This window comes from Herpailurus yagouaroundi, unplaced genomic scaffold (genome assembly GCF_014898765.1).
Source record: "Herpailurus yagouaroundi ecotype Mexico unplaced genomic scaffold, PumYag 67375, whole genome shotgun sequence".
Taxonomy (NCBI): domain Eukaryota; kingdom Metazoa; phylum Chordata; class Mammalia; order Carnivora; family Felidae; genus Herpailurus; species Herpailurus yagouaroundi.
In genome coordinates this window covers 1,337,002-1,351,316 of record NW_024420192.1, presented here as the reverse complement: position 1 = coordinate 1,351,316, position 14,315 = coordinate 1,337,002, and the positions used below count along the sequence as shown (strand labels likewise).

General features: G+C 37.7%; 1 pseudogene; it reads right to left on the bottom strand.

The window, feature by feature from the left end:
- Nucleotides 1–4,444: 4,444 nt before the first annotated feature.
- LOC121024916 (MARCKS-related protein-like) lies at nt 4,445–5,758 on the bottom strand (annotated as a pseudogene).
- Between the last annotated feature and the right edge of the window lie 8,557 nt (nt 5,759–14,315).

Below are 14,315 nucleotides of genomic sequence, written 5' to 3'. Positions count from 1 at the left end.
ACCCAGGCGCCCCTGCACTACTAGGTATTTATCCAAAAGATACAAAAATACTGATTCAAAGGGACACATACACCCCAATGTTTATAACATCACAATCAACAATAGCCAATAGTGTGTATATATTGCACACACACACACACACACACACACACAGACACACACACACACACACACACAATGGAATAATACATGGCCATCAGAAACAATGAATTCTTGCCATTTGCAACAATGTGGATGGAACTAGAGTCTATTATGCTAACACCTAAGTCAAAGAAAATCAAATATCACATGATTGCACTCATATGTGGAATTTAAGAAACAAAACAGATGAACATAGGGGGAAGGAAGGAAAAATAAAATAAGATAAAAACACAGAGGGAGGCAGACCATAAGAGAGTCTTAAATATATAAAACAAACAGAGTTGCTGGAGGGAGGGTGGGTGGGGGGATGGGCCCAATGGGTAATGTCCATTAAGGAGGGCACTTGTGATGAGCACTGGGTGTTAAATGTAAGTGATGAATCACTAAATTCTACTCCTGAAACCGATACTACACTATATGTTAACTAACTTGAATTTAAATAACATCTTGGAAGAAAAAAAGAATAAAGTGGTCTTTTATTTTCCAATCCAACATACCCCATTTATACTCTTTCACACATTTTGAGAACTGTTAAAATAAAGTGAACACCTGAAACTGATATGACACTATATGTTAAGTAGCTGGAATTTAAATAAAAACTTAGCAAGAATAACTAAATAATGTATAACATTTAAGGCATGTTACAATCCATGGACTCTAACAATAAAGTCAGGTGGTCCAATAAAAAAAAACATGGATTTTTTTTTATTACCTCTACTAAGGCACCAGTTATCCTTCTAGTTAGTTACTCAAGCTTGTACTCATTGTGACTTTTTTCCTTATCTATGTCATACTAGACTGTAAGCTCCTAAATAGCAGTGACCAAATTGCCCACTTTTGTATCTCCCACAGCATCTATTAAGGCCCTTGCATAAGGTTTAGTAAATGTGTATTAAATGAAAATAGATTCTTAGTGTAACATTGGTGGTAGAGCTTCTCACCTTTTAATTCTTGTAGTAGCCTTTGAGTTCACCTTCAGTGAACAAATAAAGCTCTGAACAAATTTTTCTATTCCTGTAATTCTCTCTCCAGCTTGTTCTCCCTATTACTCAGTCATCAGACTTTGACTCTTAAATATAGAGAACAACTGAGGGTTGCTGGAGCGGTTGTGGGTGAGGAATGGGTTAAATGGGCAAGGGGCTTTAAGGAAGACACTTGTTGGGATGAACATTGATTGTTATATGTAGGGATGAATCATCACTGGATTCTACTCCTGAAATCATTATTGCACGATATGATAACTAACTTGGATGTAAATTAAAAAAAAAGAAAAAATAAGAAAAAGAAGTCATCAGACTTTTATTATCATAGATTGAGCTAAGAATGTGCACTAAAATGATATTTGGCCTTTGTAGGGAAAAATTATTATTAAGAAGTGAGCCGAAGTTTAGACATGTGTCTTAGGAAGATAATTCCAATAATATTGGGGGATGGTGGTAAAATGCACTGGTAAGGAGATGAAAGCACTTCTTGAGTTTCCCTTGAAACTTTTATCTTACATTTGTAAACAGTGAGACCACTTTGGAGACTAACATGGTACTTTAGGGAAAAATGATGGGGAACTGAACTAGGGAAGTAGCAGTGGGGTTGGGGAGAAGTGGGGAAACTCAAGAGAGATTCTGGAGCTAGCATAACCAGGACTTAGTGGCATTTTAGATGTAGGAAGTGAAGGAGAGAGAAGAGTATCAAGGATTCTGACCTTGAGCAGGTGAATGGTCCAGTTATTCACTGAGATAGATAACTCAGGAGGAGGAGCTAGTTTAGGGTGGTGAAGGAAAAAAGATGAATTCCCTTTCAAACATGTTATAACTGTGCTGATGGAAAACATCCAAGGAGGTAGTACCATTTACCTGCTTGTACAAAATACTCATTTTAAACTATCACAGGTGTATGACTATCTAATCTTCAACTTTAAAATGTTGTAAACTTTCTAAGTTTTCTTGTGTCTTCCAGTGTCTTACTGTCCATAGAGTCAGGAAGATGCTTTTCATATGTTACCCCAAATTACTCTGATGTATTTTAAACCTATTCCCTACCTACTGTTGCTAGAATCCAAGAACAGATGCTCTGTCATCCTCCTTATAGTCTCTTTTCACATTTTCAAAGAAATCCAAATACATGCATACACGAAATCCTGTCCATCCCTCTGTAAAACATCCATGATCATTCTTTTAGGAAATTATTTCTTCATCTCTGAAATTTCATAGTCATGTGTACCATTAACATGACACTAAACCACTGTTACTTTTATATTTCTATATTTATTTTTTGTATACGTCTTATCTCCCGTAATAAACTGTAGCCTCTTTGAAGGCAGAAATATGTATCCCCCATAGCATCTGCCATATTTGTGAAAGTTCATTGATCTATAAGATAGCATAGCACAATGCTTTACACATAGTAGGTGCTCAAAAAACACTTGTCTAATGAATGATACCCCAACTTCAACCTTCATTTGGTAAAATCAGCCCCATAGAACCTATTTCCTACATGGTATAGTCTCACTGCACTCCTTGTTGTCATTAAGCACATGGTCATTAAGCACATGTCATATATGACATGGTCATATAAGACCCAGATATTAGACTTTACCCAGAAGACTTTATCAGCAGATATTTAAGCCCTCTTGGTTACAGTTTTTAAATCCAAGAGTGGTGTGTAAATGTCTAATTCAGGTTTCTAAGAGAGTAGAACTTAAATTTTCTCACGAAACTACCTTACTCACAAATGTGCAAGGCGATGGATGTGATGATTGACTAGATGATGGTGGGGATCCTTTCACAGCGTGTGTGTGTGTGTGTGTGTGTGTGTGTGTGTGTGTGTATGTGTGTGTGTGTTTGTGTGTATAATGACAATGTATATTTTAAATATATTAAAATTGTATTTATCAATTGTACCTCATTAAATCTGACAAAAACAAAGGCATTTAAGATAATTAAATAAAGTATAAGGGCACCTAGGTGGCTCAGTTGGTTAAGTGTCCAACTCCTAGTTTCAGCTCAGGTCATGATCTCACAGGTTCATGAGTTTGAGTCCTGCATTAGGCTCTGCTGACAGTGCAGAGTCTCCTTGGGATTCTCTCTCCCTGTCTCTCTGCCTCTCCTCCCTCCCCTGTTCACACCATTTCTGTTTCTCTCAAATATAAATAAATAAACTTTAAAAAGAGCACATAATGTCTTTTCCTAATCAAAACACTTTTCTGGCCTCCCCTTTCATCACTCAGGCAAAACAGAAGCAGTTACAAGTTCTGAATATTGTGAACTGGCTGCCTATCAAAGCACTACATTGTGGATAGTTCAATTCACTCTTCTTATTCTCTGCAACTACCCACCCATTAGCTAACAAGTCAAAGCTACAAGCTCCAGTACTCAATTCCCCTACTTCTTTGTCTTGACTGAGAAATGATAGTTCAGTTAGTTATCCATGCCATTCTTTTTATTTTTTGACTCTGCTCAGAAGTCCCTGTTGATACCTACTAAAAGATTTGAAGTAGGTCTTCAAATAAAGAGAAGGGGGAGGGAGTGGTGAAGTGGGATGTATACACCTTGGCCATGGATTTTCTCTCTTAGAAAAAGTAATCTGGGTTTCTTCAGTCTTCACAAATATGTGCATCAAACCAAAAAACTAACCAGTTTTATTTCCTTTACAGTGACCAGCCTTATCTAAACCAGCAGGTCCTTCTAATGAGAGGATCAAAGTTTGAGATCTCTGCATAGTTTTAGTCTTTGAAATAATTTTATTTTATTTTATTTTATTTTATTTTATTTTATTTTATTTTATTTAAATTCAGTTAGTTAAGATATAGTGTAGTATTGGTTTCAGGAGTAGAATTTAGAATTTAGTGATTCATCACTTACATATAACACCCAGTGCCTTCCTTAATGTCCATTACCCAAGGGGCCCATTTCCCCACCCTCTTTCCCTCCAGCAACCCTTAGTTTGTTCTCTGTATTTTATATTCTCTTATGGTTTGCCTCCTTCTATGATTTATCTTATTGTATTTTTCCTTCCCTTCACCTATGTTCATCTGTTGTGTTTCTTGAATTCCACATCTGAGTGAAATCATGTGATATTTGACTTTCTCTGAAAGACTTATGTTGCTTAACATAATAAACTCTAGTTCCATCCATGTTGCAAATGGCAAGAATTTATTATTTTAGATGTCTGAGTAATATTCCATTGTACATATGTATATATGTACATATATTAAATAGGTACCTACACTATATATATACATATATTACATATGTACATATACTATATATATATATATACATATATATATATATGCCACTTCTTTTTCTTTTAAAGGGATGACATTTATTCATTTTCCAAATGTTACACTAAAACCACGTGGAAATGAATGGTTTTAGCAGTTAGAAAAAAAGCACAAATCTGGGGTTTGGAGGGGGAAAAGAAGACAACAGAAGTTGTTTCACATTACAGACCTCCCTGCCACACCCCAAAGCCTAATACTTGCTTACCAAGTCAAAAAAGAGACACAGTCAATTCACAAGCTGGAGGTTTGAATTTTAGTAAGACATTTATAAAAACCTAGACAGGGGCAGTGTCCTCCCCAGCCCAGGTGCCACTAGGCACAGCACAAGAGACTAAAAACTCAATGGGGGTGGAGGGGGAGGCTGGACCCTCAGGGTTTGGGAGTGTAGGTACTCCACATCTGGCTTAGGGATTTAGGGAAAAGAGTACACAAAACCTACTTGGAAAAGAATTGGGGAAGAAAACCAGCAATTGCCTTCTGTAGGGGTGGGGACAGGAGAGGTAACGCCAGGGACAGGAGCATTTCACATCACTAACTTAACTTGGGAAACTGCAAGGGACCATCTTCAACTGACCTTAAGAGAAAGGCCAAATGGAGGATGGGAGAATCCACAGGAGGGAAAAGGAGAGGGAACGTGGATGGGAGGGGGCAACAGCCCCTTCCTTTCTTGGCAGAGGAAGGCAGCCAGGGCACCAGGTCCAGGCAGTGACCTCACAAGGACAGCACAATTTTTGCAGCTTAGAGCTCACCTACCTGTCCTCACCCAGCTACTCATTCTGCTCACTGGTGGGTGTAGGGCCACTATCTGGCCCCAAGGGAGTGTATGGCTCTGTAGGCCCTGCCTCTTTTTATGTGTCTCCTCCTTTGGAGGCAACACCAGCCTCTGCCCCTTTGGCCTGGGGCTCCTGGTCCTTTCCTGAGCTGTGCCTTCCTTGCCACAGGCACTGATCTCCCCCTGCTCCTGCTCTTCCTCTTTGGGTGAGGAGTTATGTATCACCCCCACCCTCGTTCCCATTTCTCTTGAAGGACAGACCACTCAATTTGAAAGACTTCTTGAAAGAGAATTTCTTCTTCTTCTTGGGGGTCTCCTTGGTGGGGGCATCCCCCTTGACCTCAACGCCCTGGCTAGGGGGTGCTAGCTCAATGGCATCGCCAGTGGCCCCTGGCTGCCTCCTCTATTCCGTTCATGGAGGGCGATTCCCCTTCGCCCTTGGGGGATAAGTTTCCATTGCTTTTCACGTGGCCATTCTCCTGTCACTTTACCTTAGCAGGGGAAGTGCCAGCTGCCTCCTTGGTGGTCACCTTGCCCCAGGGAGCCTTGGAACTCTGGCCGCCCATGATGGGGGTCTGCTGGGGTCGCCCGGAGCCACCCCCCCCTTCCCCTTGTGCTGCAGTGGATAGTTCAGCCGGGTTGGCCTGGCTGGCAAAGGGGTGACGCTTGCACCTGAGGGGGAGGGGTATGGGGGTGAACAGAGCTTCACCCCCCTTTCCACCTCAGGACCCGCTAGCTGTGCCCACCGACCTGTGCCAGAATCTATACCACATCTACTTTATCCATTCATCATTGATGGACATTTGGGCTTGTTGCATAATTTGGCTATTGGTGATAGCACTGCTATAAACAATGGGGTGTTGTTTTTTGTGTTTTTTTTTTGTATTGTTTGGATAAATACCTAGTAATGCAATTGCTGGGTCATAGGGTAGTCCCATTTTCCATTTTTTGAGGAACCTCCATACTGTTTTCCAGAGTGGCTACACCAGTTTGTATTCCCACCAATAGTGTAAGAAGGTTCCCCTTTCTCCACATCCTTGCCAACATCTGTTGTTTGCTGAGTTGTTAATTTTAGCCCTTCTGAGAGGTGTGACGTGGTATCCCATTGTGGTTTTGATTTGTATTTCTCTGCTGATGAGTGATTTTGAGCATGTTTTCATGTGTCTGTTAGTCATCTGGATGTTTTCATGGAAAAGTGTCTATTCATATCCTCTGCCCATTTCTTCACTGGATTATTTGTTTTTGGGGTGTTGAGTTTGATAACGACTTTATAAATTTTGGATGCTATCCCTTTACTTGATATGTCATTTGCAAATATCTTCTCTCATTCCGTTGGTTGCTGTTTAGTTTTGTTGGTTGTTTGCTGTGCAAAAGCTTTTGATTTTGATGAGGTCCCAATGTTCATTTTTATTTTTGTTTCCCTTGCCTCTGTAGACATGTTAAGTAAGAAGTTGCTGCAGCCAAGATCAAAGAGGTTGCTGCCTGTTTTGTCCTGTAGGGCTTTGGTGGTTTCCTATCTTACATTTAGGTCTTTTATCTATTTTGAATTTATTTTTGTGTATGGTATAAAAAAGGGTTCCAGGTTCATTCTTCTGCGTGTCGCTGTCCATTTTTCACAACACCATTTGCTAAAGAGACTGTCTTATTTCCATTGGATAGTCTTTCCTGCTTTGTTGAAGACTAGTTTGCCATACATTTGTGGGTCCATTTTTGGGTTCTCTATTTTATTCTATTGATATATGTGCCTGTTTTTGTGCCAGTACCATACTGTCTTGATGATTCCAGGTTTGTAATACAGCTTGAAGTCCGGAATTGTGATGCCTCCAGCTTTGGTTTTCTTTTTCAACATTACTTTGGCTACTCGTGGTCTTTTCTGGTTCCACACAAATTTTAGCATTGTTTTTCTTAGCTCAGTGAAGAGTGCTCATGTCATTTTGATAGGGAGTGCATTCTATATGTATATTGCTTTGGGAAGTATCGACATTTTAACAATATTTGTTTTTTTTTTAAATCCATGAGCATGGAATATTTTTCCATATCTTTGTGTCTTCTTCAATTTCTTTCATAAACATTCTATAGTTTTAAGCATACAAATATTTTACCTCCTTTAGTTAGGGTTATTCCTAGGTATCTTATGGTTTTTGGTGCAATTGTAAATGGGATTGATTCCTTGATATCTTTTTTTGCTGCTTCATTATTGGTGTATAGTAATGCAACAGATTTCTGTATGTTGATTTTATAACCTGGGACTTTGCTAAATTCATGGATCAGTTCTAGCAGTTTTTTGATGGACTCTTTCAGGTTTCCCACATACAGTATCATGTCATCCATGAAGAGTGAAAGTTTGACTTCTTCCTTGCCAAATTGTATGCCTTTTAGTTCTTTTTGTTGTCTGATAGCTGAAGCTAGGACTTCCAGTTTTATTGTTGAACAACAATGATGAGAGTGGGCATCCTTGTCGTGTTCCTGATCTTAGGGGGAAAGCTCTCAGTTTTTCCCCATTGTGGATGATATTAGTTGTGGGGTTTTCATATATAGACATTATAATGTTGAGGTATGCTCCTTCTATCCCTACTTCCTTGAGAGTTTTTTTCAAGAAAGAATGCTGTATTTTGTCAAACACTTTTTCTGCATATATTGAGCAGATCATATGGTTTTTATTCTTTCTCTTATTGATGTGGTGTATAACGTTGATTTGCAGATATTGAACCACCCTTGTGACCCAGGAATAAATCTCATTTGATCATGGTGAATAATTTTTTAATGTATTTTTGGATTCAATTTTTTAGTATCTTGTTGAGAATTCTTGCATCCATGTTTAAAAAGAAGTTGGTCCATGATTCTCCTTTTTAGTGGGGCCTTTGTCTGGTTTTGGAATCAGGGTAGTATGGCCTCATAGAATGAGATTGGAAGTTTTCCTTCCATTTATGTTTTTTGGAATGGTTTCAAAAGAATAGGTATTAACTCTTCTTTAAATATCTGGTAGAATTCCCCTGGGAAGCCATGAGGCTCTGGACTCTTCTTTGTGGGGAGATATTTGATTACTGATTCAATACTTTTCCTGGTTATGTGTCTGTTCAAATTTTCTATTTCTATTTTCTATCCTTCCTGTTTTAGTTTTGGTGGTTTATATGTTTCTAAGAATTCATCTATTTCTTCCAGATTGTCCAAATTGTTGGCATATAATTTCTCATAATATTCTCTTATGGTTGTTTGTATTTCTGTGGTGTTGGTTGTGATCTCTCCTCTTTCACTAATGATTTTATTTATTTGTGTCCTTTCCTTGTTTTTTTTTTGATCAATTGGCTAAGGGCTTATCAATTTTGTTAATTCTTTAAAGAAACAGCTCCTAGTTTCACTGATCTCTTCTGTGTTTTTTTAAAATTTCAATATCATTGATTTCTGCTCTAATCTTTATTATTTCCCTTCTTCTGCTTGTTTTGGGCTTTGTTTGTTGTTTTTTATCCAGCTCCTTTACGTCTAAGATTAGGTCATGTATTTGAGACCTTTCTTCTTTAGGAAGGGCCTGGATTGCTATATGCTTCCTTCTTATGACCACCTGCATCCCAGTCTGCATCCTGGAGTTTTTGGACTGTCATATTTTCATTTTTATTGGCTTTCATGTACCTATTTATTTCCTCTTTAATTTCTTGGTTAACCCATACATCCTTTAGTAAGATGTTCTTTAACTTCCAAGTATTTGTGGTCTTTCCAATTTTTTTTCTTGTGGTTGTTTTCAACTTTCATAGCATTATGGTCTGAAAATATGCATGGCATGATATCAATCTTTTTGTACTTGTTGAGGACTGATTTGTGACCCATTATGTGATCTATTCTGGAGAATATTTCATGTGCACTTGAGAAGAAAGTGCATTCTGCTGCTCTATGATGAAATGTTCTGAAGATATCTGTAAAGTCCATCTGCTTTGATGTGTTATTCAAAGCCATTGCTTCCTTGTTGATTTTCTGCTTAGATGATCTGTCTATTGCTGTTAGCGGGGTGTTAAAGTCCTTACTATTTTTGTATTATTATTAAAGACTTTTTTTATGTTTGTTATTAATTGATTTATATATTTGGGTTCTTCCAAGTTGGGAACTTAAATATTTACAATTGTTAGATCTTCTTGATGGATAAACCCCTTAATTATGATATAGTGCCCTTCTTCATCTCTAGTTACAGTCTTGTTTTTAAATCTTGTTTGTCTGTCAATATACAGGTGACTTTAGGTCTAAAATGAGTCTCTTGTAGGCAGCATATAGATGGATCTTGTTTTTTTATTCATTCTGATATTCTGTGTCTTTTGATTGGAGCATTTAGTCCATTTACATTCAGAGTGATTATTGAAAGGTATTAATTTCATGACATTGTGTTGCCTGTAAAGTAGGAGTTTCTGGTGATGTTCTCTGGTCCTTTCTAGTCTTTGTTGCTTTGGGGTTTGTTTTTGTTTGTTTGTTAGTTTTGTTTTTTTGTTTGTTTGTTTTCTCCACTCAAAGAATTCCCCTTAAAATTTCTTGCAGGGCAGGTTTAGTGGTCATGAACTCCTTTAGTGATTGTTTGTCTGGGAAACTCTTTTATCTCTCCTATTCTGAATGACAGCATTGCTTGACAAAGAATTCTTGGATGCATATTTTTCTGATTCAACACATTGAATATATCCTCCACTCCTTTCTGGTCTGCCGAGTTTCTGTGGACAGATCGACTGTGAATCTGACCTGTCTTCCCATGTAGGTTAAGGACTTTTTACCCTTTGCTGCTTTCATGATTCTTTCCCTGTCTGTGTATTTTGTGGATTTGATATTATGGTATGCCTTGGTGACGGTAAGCTTTTGTTGAATTTAATTGGAGTTCTCTGTACTTCTTGAATTTTGATGGCTGTGCCCTTCTGCAGATTAGGGAAGTCTTCAGTTATAATTTGCTCACATAAACTTTCTATCCCTTTTTCTCACTCTTCATCTTCTCGGGCCCCTATGATACGAATGTTATTCCTCTTTAGTAAGTTGCTGAATTCTCTAACTCTTGTAATATTTTTCCTTTGTTTCCTTCTTTTCAGGTTCATTAATTTCCATAATTTTATCTTCTATATTACTATTCTATATTCTATATTACTGATGCAGTACTGACTCATCCACCATCACCATCATGGCATCCATCCATTTGATATTGCATGTTGGTTATAACATTTAATTTTGGCCTGACTGGGTTTTAGTTCTTTTGTCTGTGCTGAAGGTGATTCTCTGGTGTCTTCTACGCTTTTTTCAACCCAACCTAGTATTCTTTTTTATTTTATTTTATTATCTATTTTTTTAAAAATTACATAAAAATTAGCATATAGTGAAACAATGAATTCAGGAGTAGATTCCTTAATGCCCCTTACCCATTTAGCCCATCTCCCCTCCCACAACCCTTCCAGCAACCCTCAGTTTGTTCTCCATATTTACGAGTCTCTTCTGTTTTGTCCCCCTCCCTATTTTTATATTATTTTTGTTCTCCTTCCCTTATGTTCATCTGTTTTGTCTCTTAAAGTCCTCATATGAGGGAAGTCATATGATTTTTGTCTTTCTCTGACTAATTTCACTTAGCATAATACCCTCCAGTTCCATCCGCGTAGTTGCAAATGGCAAGATTTCATTCTTTTTGATTGCTGAGTAATACTCTATTGTATATATATACCACTTCTTCTTTATCCATTCATCCATCGATGGACATTTGGACTCTTTCCATACTTTGGCTATTGTTTATAGTGCTGCTATAAACATAGGGGTGCATGTGTCCCTTTGAAACAGGACACCTGTATCCCGTGGGTAAGTGCCTAGTATGCAATGACTGGGTCGTAGGGTAGTTCTATTTTTAGTTTTTTGAGGAACCTCCATATTGTTTTCCAGAGTGGCTGCACCAGCTTCCATTCCCACCAACAATGCAAAAGAGACCCTCTTTCTCCACATCCTCACCAACATCTGTTGTTGCCTGAGTTGTTAATGTTAGCCATTCTAACAGGTGTGAGGTGGTATCTCATTGTGGTTTTGATTTGCATTTCCCTGATGATGAGTGAAGTCGAGCATTTTTTCATGTGTCGGTTGGCCATCTGGATGTCTTCCTTGCAGAAGTGTCTATTCGTGTCTTGTGCCCATTTCTTCACTGGATTATTAGTTTTTTGGGTGTTGAGGTTGATAAGTTATTTATAGATTTTGGATACTAACCCTTTATCTGCTATGTCATTTGCAAATATCTTCTCCCATTCTGTCGGTTGCCTTTCAGTTTTGCTGATTGTTTCCTTCGCTGTGCAGAAGCTTTTTATTTTGATGAGGTCCCAATAATTCATTATTGCTTTTGTTTCCCTTGCCTCTGGAGACGTGTTGAGTAAGAAATTGCTGTGACCAAGGTCAAAGAGGTTTTTGCCTGCTTTCTCCTTGAGGATTTTGATGGCTTGCTGTCTTACATTGAGATCTTTCATCCATTTTGAGTTTATTTTTGTGTATGGTTTAAGAAAGTGGTCCAGGTTCATTTTTCTGTATGTCGCTGTCCACTTTTCCCAGCACCACTTGCTGCAGAGACTGTGTTTATTCCATTGGATATTCTTTCATGCTTTGTCAAATATTAGTTGGCCATACGTTTGTGGGTCCATTTCTGGGTTCTCTATTCTGTTCCACTGATCTGAGTGTCTGGTTTTGGGCCAGTACCATACTGTCTTGATGATTACAGCTTTGTAATATAGCTTGAAGTCTGGGATTGTGATGCCTCCTGCTGTGTTTTTTTTACGATTGTCTTGGCTGTTCAGGGTCTTTTCTGGTTCCATACAAATTTTAGGATTATTTGCTCTAGCTCTGTGAAGAATGCTGGTGTTATTTTGATAGGGGTTGCATTGAATATGTAGATTACTTTGGGTAGTATCGACATTTTCACAATATTTATTCTTCCTATCCAGGAGCATGGAATCTTTTTCCATTTTTTTGTGTCTTCTTCAATTTCTTTCATCAGCTTTCTATAGTTTTCAGTGTATAGATTTTTCACCTATTTGGTTAGATTTATTCCTAGTTTTTTATGGTTTTTTTGTGCAACTGTAAATGGGACTGATTCTTTGATTTCTCTTACTGTCGCTTCATTGTTGGTGTATAGGAATGCAACCGATTTCTGTGCATTGATTTTATATCCTGCAACTTTGCTGAATTCATGAACCAGTTCTAGCAGTTTTTTTGGTGGAATGTTTTGGGTGTTCCATATAGAGTATCATGTCATCTGCAAAGAGTGAAAGTCTGACCTCCTCCTGGCCAATTTAGATGTCTTTTATTTCTTTGTGTTGTCTGATTGCAGAGGCTAAGACTTCCAATACTATGTTGAATAACAGTGACGAGAGTGGACATCCCTGTCTTGTTCCTGACCTTAGGGGGAAAGCTGTCAGTTTTTCCCCATTAAGAATGATATTAGTGTTGGGTCATTCATATATAGCTTTTATATCTCGAGGTATTCTCCTTCTATCCCTACTTTCTTGAGGGTTTTATCAGGAAAGGATGCTGTATTTTGTCAAATTCTTTCTCTACATCTATTGAGAGAATCATACGGTTCTTGTCCTTTCCTTTATTGATGTGGTGAATCACGTTAACTGTTTTGCGGATATTGAACCCAGGTATAAATCCTGCTTGGTCATGGTGAATACTTTTTTAAATGTATTTTGGATCCAGTTGGCTAATATCTTCTGGAGGATTTTTGCATCCATGTTCATCGGGGAAATTGGTCTATAGTTCTCCTTTTTCCTGGGGTCTCTGGTTTTGGAATCAAGGTAATGCTGGCTTCATAGAAAGAGTTTGGAGTATTTCTTTCTATTTCTATTTTTTGGAACACCTTCAAGAGAATAGGAGTTAACTCTTCCTTAAATATTTAATAGAATTCCCCTGGAAAGCCATCTGGTCCTGGACTCTTGTGTTTTGGGAGATTTTTGATTACTAATTCGATTTCTTTACTGGTTATGGGTCTGTTCAAATTTTCTATTTCTTCCTGTTTCAATTTTGGTAGTGTATACGTTTCTAGAAATTCGTCCATTTCTTCCAGATTGCCCATTTTATTGGCATATAATTGCTCATAATATTGTCTTATTCTTGTTTTATTTCTGTTGTGTTGGTTGTGATCTCTCCTCTTTCATTCTTGATTTTATTTATTTGGGTCCTTTCCTTTTTCTTTTTGATCAAACTGGCTAGTGGTTTATCAATTTTGTTAATTCTTTCAAAGAACCAGCTTCTGGTTTCATTGATCTGTTATACTGTTGTTTTTTTTGTTGTTGTTGTTTTGATAGCATTAATTTCTGCTCTAATCTTTATTATTTCCTGTCTTCTGCTGGTTTTGGGCTTTATTTGCTGTTCTTTTTCTAGTTCCTTTTTCCAGTGCCTTAAGGCATAAGTTTAGGTTGTATATCTGAGATCTTTCTTTCTTCTTTAGGAAGGCCTGGATTGCTATATACTTTCCTCTTATGACTGTCTTTGCTGTGTCCCAGAGGTTTTGGGTTGAGGTGTTATCATTTTCATTGACTTCCATATACTTTTTAATTTCCTCTTTAAATACTTGGTTAGCCCATTCATTCTTTGGTAGGATGTTCTTCAGTCTCCAAGTATTTGTTACCTTTCCAAATGTTTTCTTGTGGTTGATTTCGAGTTTCATAATGTTGTAGTCTGAAAATATGCACGGTATGATCTCAATCTTTTTGCAGTTACTTAGGGCTGATTTGTGTCCCAGTATATGGTATATTCTGGAGAACGTTCCATGTGCACTGAGAAGAATGTGTATTCTGCTGCTTTAGGATGAAATGTTCTGAATATAGCTGTTAAGTCCATCTGGTCCAGTGTGTCATTCAAAACCATTGTTTCCTTGTTGATTTTTTGATTAGATGATCTGTCCATTGCTGTGAGTGGAGTGTTGAAGTCTCTTACTATTATGGTATTACAATCAATGAGTTTGTGATTAATTGATTTATATATTTGGGTGCTGCCACATTTGGCTCATAAATGTTTACAATTGTTAGGTCTTCTTGGTATAGACCCCTTGATTATGATATAATGCCCTTCTGCATTTCTTGATACAGTCTTTATTTTAAAGTCTAGATTGTCTGATATAAGTATGGCTACTCCGGTTTTCTT